The sequence below is a fragment of the Ursus maritimus genome, assembly GCF_017311325.1.
Source record: "Ursus maritimus isolate PB19 chromosome X unlocalized genomic scaffold, ASM1731132v1 scaffold_X1, whole genome shotgun sequence".
In the NCBI taxonomy this organism is placed as follows: domain Eukaryota; kingdom Metazoa; phylum Chordata; class Mammalia; order Carnivora; family Ursidae; genus Ursus; species Ursus maritimus.
The window spans coordinates 7599921-7610420 of record NW_024423319.1 but is presented as its reverse complement, the minus strand read 5'-3'; the positions used below and the strand labels follow the sequence as shown (position 1 = coordinate 7610420).

General features: G+C 47.8%; 2 pseudogenes; both read right to left on the bottom strand.

The window, feature by feature from the left end:
- Positions 1 to 7500: 7500 nt before the first annotated feature.
- LOC103672978 lies at positions 7501 to 9458 on the bottom strand (annotated as a pseudogene).
- A 234-nt stretch (positions 9459 to 9692) lies between these two features.
- The window catches only part of LOC121099763, a 16244-nt pseudogene continuing 15436 nt past the window's right edge, over positions 9693 to 10500 (bottom strand).

Here is a 10500-nt window from a genome sequence, read left to right as displayed (position 1 = left end):
ACATTTTTAAATGCTTAATCTTACTTCCTGAATTCATCTAGGTATGGACTGCTAACAAATAGTCCACAGACTACACTTCGAGTAGCACCAATGTAAGAGATAGATCCTGTCCTCAGGGAGCTAAGACTCTCTCATAGTGAACACTATGAGAATACTCATAACTAAGCATAAAACCGTATTATAATCTGTGTTACCCCAGACCACATGAGCCTGGAGTAACCTGCTCACTGCAGGGTAACAGATAAAATATATACTGGTCTCTGTCCCCAGTTCCTGGCACAGGGCTCCCCAAACCCTTGTAATTTCCTTAGTGATAAGAACACTAGGAACATCTTTTGTTCTAATATTTGGTCTTTGACCCCAGTTCCTGACACAGACTTCTTAAATCTCTTGAGATTCCCTGAGTGATAGGAGTGTCTTTTTGTTCAAATGAGGTGATTCTTGGTGGGCTCTTGGATGGGAGCTGGTCACCAAGCCATGATTAAAAGTTTGGAATTTTCAGCCCTACACTTCAACCTCCAGAGAGGGGAGAGGGGCTGGAAATGGAGTTGATGATCAGTCACACCTACATGAGGAAGCCTCCCTAAAACCTCAAAAGTAGGAGGTTCCGAGAGCCTCCAGGTTGACAAACACATCCACCTACCAGGAGGGGGAGACCCACCCCAACTACGTGAGGACAGGAGCTCCTGTGTTTGGGACCTTTCCAGACATTGCATTATGTATGTTTTTATCTGGCTGTTCATCTGTATCCTTCATCATATCCTTTCATAATAAACTGGTAAACAGTAAGTAAGCTGGGTTCCTGAGTTCTGTGAGCCACACTAGCAAATTAATTGAACCCGAGAAGGGGGTCGTGGGAAAATCTTTTATAGTAGGTGGATCAGCGCACAGGCGACAATGTGGACTTGCCGTTGGCATCTGAATTAGGGTAGGAGCAGTCTTGTGGGACTGAGCCTTTAACCTGTGGGATGTGATGCTATCTCCAGGTAGACAGTGTCAGAACTGAGTTGAGTGGAGTAAAAGAGATACACAGGAGGAAGAATGAAGTTGTTTCTTCTCATCTTAAAGGTAAAGGTGGGTACAACATGGATAGAAGAGCACACATCTACCTTCCCAGAGACACAAAAGATGTTAACAGTTAAAAGAGATAAAACTGTCAAAAATAGATGGAAATAGCTATATAAATTGTAAAACATAAGTCATGGTTAATTCATGGTTCTTTTAGTGGTATGACAGTAAAATTCACAGATTTCATGGAGAAAACCGCCCTTATTATGTCTAGATAATCACAATGTGGTCAGAATAAGTCACACACAGCATTTCTCTTGATTTGCTTCCATCAAGTCTTGTGGAATCTCCAGTTCTCCTCTATACCAACCCCCTCCCTATTATTTCTCGAAATCCCCAAGAATGTAATCTTATTCATACTCGGCTCTCAAGTGATCTTGTCCATACTCTTCCATTATCTGGTGACCTGATGCCAGGGCTTTTGATGCTGATGAAGTTATCATTACTGGCAGGGTCTACCATAGGTACTGCTGTCTTCAACTTTTAAGTTTCAAGAATGGGAAACAAAAGTTTTGTCAGTTAGATTTAATGACCCACAAGAAGTGCCAGTAACCTTTCCCAGGCCCTGGACCCCGGGCTCACGTCCTCTGACAATGAGAAAAACAGCATTATCTATGTGCTGTTAGTTGGTTCAGAGTGATTTCACATCCTGTAGCACATCATCCCAACCAAGCAAGGTGTCAATTTCCCAGGTGGTATTGTAACTGAATCTTCGGTAAGCCTTTGCAACAATCTATGAGACCTGCTCCTTCTGTGATGATGTACATAAAACCAGTGAATCTCGTGACTTCAACCCAACTTATCAGTAGAAGCGACAAATTCTGAGCCCCTCATAAAGTACTGTACTTTGAGGTGACTAGCCATAACCTTATGGCTGGTTGATTGCACTAAACCCCTGCCATTATGGATGGGGTAACAATTTCCCTCAGTAGAAAAGAAACTATTTCTGGATTTGCTCTCCCTGACACTGCTGGTACCATTCTTCTGCAATGGAGGCTAGGGCCTTTTGGGATGCATTCTACTTGAGACATGCAAATTCTCACTGTCTACGTCCATTTTAAGTAGTTCTTCACATTTTCATCTTCAAAGTCTTCGGTAAAGTTTATATACCCCTTCTCAGAGTTATATTTTCAAGTGCAACATATAAAACATGTAAGACTATTATGGAAACCAGTATTATATAATATTATATTGTTCTATCTTCAGGCCACTTAGGGTTCTGGCGACCCCAAATTAAGAGGTTAAACTTGTTACCAATCCTCTACTTTCACTTCCCAATCCATAACCGTCTGACCAAACCATTAACCTCTGCCAATGAATTGGTATAGATGAGAGGTTGGCAAACTCTAGTCTGCTACCTGGTTTTCTGAATAAACTTTTATTGGAACACAACCAGATCCATATATTTACATCCTACTTATGGTCATTTTTGCACTGCAAGGGTGGTGTTGAGCAGTTGCCACAGAGATCGTATATGGCCTACAAAGCTGAAAAGACTTACTATCTGTACCTTTAGAAAAAAAGTTTGCCAAGTCCCAGTATAGATTCTGGCCTAAAGGCCAAGCAAGCAAAGCGGACCAGAAGTCTCCTTGAAGCTCTGCCCACTGGAGGATTTTACTTCTCCGCTGTCCCTCAGAGATACCCCTCAGGGCTATAATGCTGGAACAGTTCCCTTCTCCCTGTTGCAGGCATATTATGCAGAGCCAGTTGTAAACAAGCCTTGAACCTTCTATGAGGTCATAGGTCTGAGTCACTGGAACAAGAGCTATATGGTAGGGATAGGTGTGCTAGGACATTTACCTGCAAGATCCATTCAAGCCACATTCCAAACACACAGCTTCCCCTGAACATGAAATGCTTCAGGGCACACCTAAATTTATAGCTAGGCAGCTCTCTGCATGCAATTTATGATAGGCAGTTTGGATTATATGGTCGCTTGAAGATATATGTTAGAAATTCAATCTCGATCAAAAACTAGAAGCAAGACAGGAAATGGTTTTAAAGGAGAAAAGTTACTTCCTTAAAAGAACATAGGTTTGTTCCAGAGCTCCAGGGACATCTTGCAGTGATTAACTGGAACGGACTTTCCACACGTTGTCATAATATCCCAACCTGGCAAAAATGTTTTTGGTACCACTGCGTTTATTGGATGATAAGGGCCAGGTGGTAGAACGACTCCCACTACAGCGTGGTCTAGATGGAGCGCCATCTCTTGCTCTGGGCCTTCTCAAAGATGGAGGGTTACAGCTTTGTAGGCCAGTACATGGAAAGAAGCAACCAATCAAATGTGACATATGTTACCTCCAATATCCATTGAAATCCATTAAATAGGCGCTCCATGATGTAACAACTTTCCATTCATAGTGGATGGGATATCCAGTATGTCCAAAGTCTCTGGACATATTCGCCAACCCGCCCCCGCTTCCAGTTTTACTGAGGTATCAGCAGGCCCTTGTATTTTCTGGAGAATTTTCACCATTTTCTAGCATCTGGGGTACCTGTTAATTTTTGCTCTCCAGATTCAGTCAACACGATGTCATCGATGGTAGACTAACATAATGATGTCTCATGGGATGATGAGATGATCAATATTCCCTGCAAATTAGTAGCACATGGCTGAAGAGTTGACATATGTTGTGGCGAGACAGTGGTGTTCTGCTTCTGGTGTTCTCTGTTTATTGCTAGTTTTGTCTCTATTTAAAATTTTGCTGTTTTGTATATCATGGATTTTTTGCATCAGTTTTAGTTCTATAAAATATTGCATTAAAATATTATTTATCTTGGTTACTGAGCGCTTTGACATTCCCTTAAATTTTGTGTCTGAGGTGAGTGCTTCACTCATCTCACCCCAGCCCCATCCTGACTGACATATAGAGAAAATGCTTCCATTAGATCATTGCTACTAGCCAAGTGTTTATAAGATCATAGTTGGAGCACTATCCACAATTAGAGTTGACACACAATTAATGATAATCTAAGGTCACTTTGAGACCCACCTGCCTTTTAAAGTAGCCAAATATGAATTAAATTATCACTCCTGCATCTTTCAAGTCATTGATGGTAACATTTATCTCTGCAATTCTATCTACCACGGAGGCAGCGTTGCTTTCTTATTAGGGAACTGGAGCTCCAGGAGTTTCCACTTGGCCCTTTCTTCTGTAATAGTCTTTTTTTTCCCCAAAGATTTTATTTATTTATTCGACATAGATAGAGACAGCCAGCGAGAGAGGGAACACAAGCAGGGGGAGTGGGAGAGGAAGAAGCAGGCTCATAGCGGAGGAGCCTGATGTGGGGCTCGATCCCAGAACGCCGGGATCACGCCCTGAGCCAAAGGCAGACGCTTAACCGCTGTGCCACCCAGGCGCCCTCTTCTGTAATAGTCTTAAAAGCCCTGCCTCTGTGGCTCAAGGAGCCCAGGTGGGAATTCTGTCATTTACTGAGGATATGCTTGTCATTTATATCCTCAGGAACTGACGGTATTTCCGCTCGACTGGGTTTGATGGTTTCATTGGGCCTATGGTGAGACTGACAAGGGTCAAAAACCGCACTTATATCCTAAGTCTATAACTGGTAGCTATAGTATCCTGGCTGATCAGAAATTAGTGTTTAACTCAGAACTAGGATTTACTATTATTCAAAATTTGGGGTATTTCCTTTTCACCAAGGAAAATGGCTGCAGATTCACTGGGATGGGGGAAGCTAGGAGAAAAATGCATACATACTTGGAGTGTTCTTCCTTAAGGGTATCTGGCCTTTCATTTATGGGATCCTAAATTTGTAAATCAACTTAGATCTGGTAATCGAGTGAAAAGTTATGATTCACTATTGTGGTAGATCAAGTCAGGTTTCCATTCACTAAACAAGGAGTTTTGTCAGTTATAGAAGGATCTCATGGGCTGCCCATCCATTTGTGTCCTAGGGCTCCTGCTCAATTACATAATGCCAAAGATCCTTGTGAATTACAATTTCTAGTTACTATACAGGTCCTGCTATGGATTCTAGTAGTCACCCCAACTGTGTCTATGTTGGGTCAGTGCCCCCATCTAGTCTTTGCTAGCCCAGGCCCTTAATTATCCCCATTGAGATTAACCAGCTTATTTTGACCGCAATATGTCACACTAGCATCCTCACCTAGAGAAAACAGCTAATAAGGCTGTTTTGAAAGATAAGAGGGCTTGAGTATCAAATGTGGAGGGAGCGCTGGAGTTGGAAAAATCATCATTTTCCAACCATCATAGTAAAGATTGGTTTAGGCAGGAAATCATCTATTGATGCTAAAACAAAGGGGGAAATTGTGATGAGGATCAGAATACTTGCACTGTTCTTAAAATGTCTCTCTACAGACTGCTTATTAGTTGCTAGAGAAAAAACAGTAATTGTAAAGTAGGAAACTCAGAAAACAACTTGATTGGCTGATCAAAATTTACATCACCCATGGGGGGCAGACAGACATCCTGTGCCTCCCAATATTATGCTCTGAGAAGGACACAGCATCAATTATGCAGTTGTCTAGCCAGGAATGCATAATAGGAACCTAAACATGAGGAAATATTAGACAAACTGCAAACGAGGAGCGTTAAAACAAAAGGAAGGACTGTATTCATCAAAAATCTCAATGCCAGAGAAGAAAGACTGTGCATGTTTCAGACTAGTGGAGACTAGAGAGATGTGACAACTAAGTGCAATAGGTGGTCCTAGACTGGATCCTGTGCTCGAGGGTAAAGATGTGCTAGACAGGGCATTACTGGTCAATGGGCAAAATTGGACTATGGAAGTTAGATTAGATCAAAGCTCTGTATTCATGTTACAGTTTTTTGATTATTCGATATGGCTTTATTTTCTGATCATCCAACTGTGTCCCACAACCAGCCTGAGCTCTCAACAGTCAACGGTCCTGAAAACCAGCCTTGGGGAGAGATGAAGGGGGAAGGATGCGCTAATGCTGGTCCCTGCGTCCAGCACCCCAGAGTTGATCAGGCTAGCTGGGCACTCAGTAAACAGTCTCTGGGGGAGACAAGCCACCCAGCGGGAGAGAGAAGGGGGGTCAGGCAAAAGAGAACCTATGGCCTGCATGCCTTCCCCTCCCTGGCCCCCGCTTGACCAAGATCTGGGGCTTGGAAGGCTGGGACGGCAGCCCTGCCAGGGAGTCTGGCTGGGCAAAGGCAGGAGGCCCGAGATGGAGGCAGAGACACAGTCCTCCTGTGCCTGACCCTTCCAGCGAGTGGAGAGCTGGCTTCTGAGTGGGGAGTGGCTGGCTGGGTGGCAGAGCAGAAGATGGCAAGACCTTCCTGGGGGCAGAGGAGGCAGGTGCCTCAGTGCCTCATCCCTCATCCTGACGCTCCTCCCAGCACAAAACACCTAATTGATTATACTGCTAATGAATCGGTACACCTGGAAGAAACACCTGGGTCTCCCTGAGATCAATCTCAGTGGGGCTTGAGGTCTCCTCCCCATGCCCCTCCCTTATGAGGCACCTGATTCATGGGGTTCAGGCCCTGACCCTCCTGTCTAGGTCCCAGGTCCTCGGAAGGGCAGCGCTGCCAGCCCCATGGTCAGCTGCATCGCCTCCAGAAAACGCTTTCGCTCCACCCCCAGTCTGGATGCCCTCCTAGGACACAGAAACACTTGCTGCCCCAGAACACATCCTCTTTTCTGCAAGTGAGGAAACTGAGGCCCAGAGAGCTCGAGGTAAGAGGCGGAGGACCTGGGGGCCTCCTTTAGAGTGGCCTCCTGCCCCAGGGACTCTGAAGGCACCTGGGACCCCAGGGGGACAGGCCCAAGCTCCCCGGGGTGCGGCAGGAGGGCAGAGTCAGTGAGAAGCACGGGGGAGGGCGAGTGGTGCTAGGAGCCTGACAGGGAGGCCTCTGGTTGTGCAGGGGACCAACCGTCCATGGGAGGTTGGGGGAGACGCCTCCAAGGCTGCACCCTGAGCTGGCTCCCCTCAGCCCTGGCCAAGGGGGGAGGGGACACGAGGCTTCTGAGGAAGGGGCCAGAACCGGGAACGCAGAGGCTGGCCCTGCCCTCCTTCAGACAAGGATAGAGGGTGACTGGGGCAGGGTGGACAGACCCAGAGCTGGGAGTCCCCGGTCAGCATCGCGGGCAGGAGGAGGGAGGCTGAAGCTGCGCATTTCCTCTGTCATTTCTGCTCACAAGCCCCGAGCACCACAGGGTCGCCTCCAGGGCTGAGGCCTCATTTGCAGGCTTGTTCCCAAGTCCATGGCCTGGCCCTAGGACTTCCACCAAATGCTCCTCCAAGGGAGTTCAAAGGACAAAAAGGAGAAAGAATCCCCCAAGTCCTCAGGAGCAACACAGAAAAGCTCTGTAATTCGGGGTTGGGGCCTCTCAGCAAGGGGTGAAGCCCTGCCTTCCTGCCAGCTGTGAAGCAGGGAGCGGTGGCAGGTGGAAAGCTCCCCGCGCTGGTGGATGGCCACGTCACAGCATCTTGGCCTTCGGGAGCACTCTCTGAACTGTTTTATACAGAAGGTCAAAGTGCTGGGGGCAGCAGGAGGGTTTGGGTGAGGTCAGGGACAAAACCTGCCTCAAGGAGGGCCTGAGGGCCACCTGTGGGGTCACCTTCTTCCAGGCAGGACGGGGGAAAGGGGGTGCCAAGGACTCAGGACTCACCTGGCCAGGTTGACCCTCCCACAGAGGTCCTACCTCCCACCTGAGCCCCCGCCTGCTTACCTGGACTGCCGTGTAGGCCATCCAGGGGTAGACACCAATGCAGATGGCCAGGAGCATGTAGAAAACGGCTGGCTTGACCCTGTAGGCACTCATCACCTGCTTCAGCTGGTCACGGAAGACAAACCTGGGGTCCCGTTTAACGGCTTTGATGTGGTGCTGCTTCCCTTCCTTCAGGTAGGTAGTGCTCCAGCATGCCGAGGAACGTGCAGTATTTGTTCACCAGCTGGGAGGCCTGGGGCTGGCTGATGGGCCAGCCCATTGCCAAGGCCAGCTGTTCCTGCTGGATCATCTGCTCCAGGAAGACCGGCAGGGTATCCCTTCGTGGTCAGGTTGTAAATGACTCGGGTCAGGGCTTCTGTGATGAGTCTCAAGTTGCAGGTCAGAGTTTTAGAATAACCTGAGACCTCATGTCCATGCTGCTGCTGCACTGGGTGTCACGGTGGCTCTCCAGGTGGGCCAGGGTGAAGGCAGACAGCCAGAGAATGGCAAAGTGCTCATGCTCCCAGGCCAGGATGTCCTCAGCCGGGCTGATCTTGTGCACCACGGAGAACTGTAGCTCTGGGAGCTGGTGGCTACCGTCTCCAGCTCCAGCAGGAAAGCATACTGCAGTGTCGCCTTGCAAGGTAGTTTGGATATGTGAAGATACAGGCTGTCCGCCTGGCCCATGGTGTCAGAGGACAAAGGCCACACTATATTGGAGTATGCTGTTATCCGTGTGGTCCAGGTTGTCTTCCAATCAGTGCTTGGTTCCCTTGAACTTGACCCTCCAGGAGCAAAGGACAGAAGACTGTACACTGAGTGGGTGCCTTTGTTGGTGTAGAGCTTGGAGAAGGGGCAGGTGAGCCCAAGCAGTAGGGAGATGCCGCTCCTGTTGCAGTCCACGCCATGCAACAGCCAAGAGGCCGCTCTGAAGGCATCGTAGTGAGCCGCTATGATGACGGTGGTAAGGTCCTCTCTACCTAGCCCCATCAGCCAGCAGTCCCTCGCGGCCTTGCTGTGGACCCCGCTCATGACCATCTGGAAGCTGTTGGCAGTGGCGGGATGGTGTAATTTGGCAACAGAGGCAGAGCCCTGGGAGCGGAGCCGGCCTGCATCTGCATGTAGATGGAGAGCAGGGCCTCACCGTGCACAGCAAAGCGACATGGGGACGATGTCTGTGGCCAGCACCTTGAGCCCCATCTCCATGGGCCGGATTACGCCGGGACACAAAGGCCACAGCCGTGCAGGATCGTAGCAGGAGCACGAGCCACCTGCCGCAAGGCGCTCTGAGTACTGCTTGTAGAAGCGCAGCCGCCGGAGAGCACGCAGCTGCGGCCGGCTCCACACGTCCGCACCGTCGTGCGCCTGCGCGTTGCACTCGTGGTCCCGGTGCCTGGCAGCTGGGCGCGGAGCGGTCCAGGCTCGGTGGACGCCACGAGCGTGGGCACTGGACCCTTGGACAGAAGCGGGTGGTTCTCAGGATGGGACCAGACGGTAAGGCTGCCTGTGTGGGTCATACTGACGCAGCAGTAGATGAAGTTGTGCTGTGTGTCGGACAGCGGAACCGAGTGGCAGGCACGACGCCTTCGGCATGTTCTCCAGCACCTTGCCCGCTTCTTCCAGCATCCTAGGCCACAGTGGGCCACACAGGGCGGTTCCTGCATCCTCACCTCTGCGTGGGTAGCCGGCTGGGCCCCTGTATTCAGGGTAAACTCAGTGAAGTTCATACCTGTACTGTGGTTACCTAAGAGAATATTCCTGTTCTAGGAAAATACACCATGACGTATTTAGGGGAAAGGGCCACGATGTATGCAACTTATTTTGAAAAAATTAAGAAAATATTATGTGTATGTATATACAGACACACATATATAAAGAGCCCGGCACAAATGCTAAAGCAAATAAGGTAAAATGTTAACAATAGATGTATTTGGTTAAAGGGTATATGAGTATTTTTTGTGTTATTCTAATCCTTCCAGAAGTTTCACATTCTTTCCAACGAAACAAAAAGATATTTGGGTTTAACTCAGTAATTTGTCTGAAGTTTTTAGCGAAGAGATAGTCATCTGGCCTTTCAGAGGATGTAACCAGGGAGTGAGCAGGCAAGTCGCTCTTGAAACATTTACACAAGTATATTTCTCTAGCTAAGTCCTTGAATTCCTTCCTTTGCATCATGCTGGGGGATTTCTAAGGTTTCAACATTTAGTCTAGATTTGTGCTAATCAGATCAGTAAGATAATGGAAGTCTTTCCATATGGACAAACTCCATCATCCTCACTACAGCGTCCGAAGTTTCTGGTAACATATAAACCAACAAATTCCTGCAAGTCTTCTGGGATCTTCTACTGTGACTTTGCATTTAGGGTGGGTGGGTGGGAGGTGGGGAGCTGCTGCTTCTGGCTAGAGATGAGATTCTTTTAGCAGAGTCAAATAAACCCTAGAGTTTCAGTCTATACTTTGAAGTGAGAAATGAGGGACATTGTTACACTTTAGTTTTAACTTATCCATTGTTATAAAACGTAACATCTCTACCCCTTAGGTCCTGTCATTTCTTAATGTTCCAGAGCAAAAGTTTCGCAGTTCCCAGATCCCCACCCTCAGTGAGCACTTTGTTTCGGGTGAGCACTGGTCATAACTTACATTGGTCATTTTGTTATAATTATTGGGGGCTGCTAGATTTCTGTCTTGGGGTACAAAGTGGAGTTTCATTGCCTCCTGCCCTATCTCTGCTGGATTACTGGTATGTACTAACTATGAGAAATAGATTTG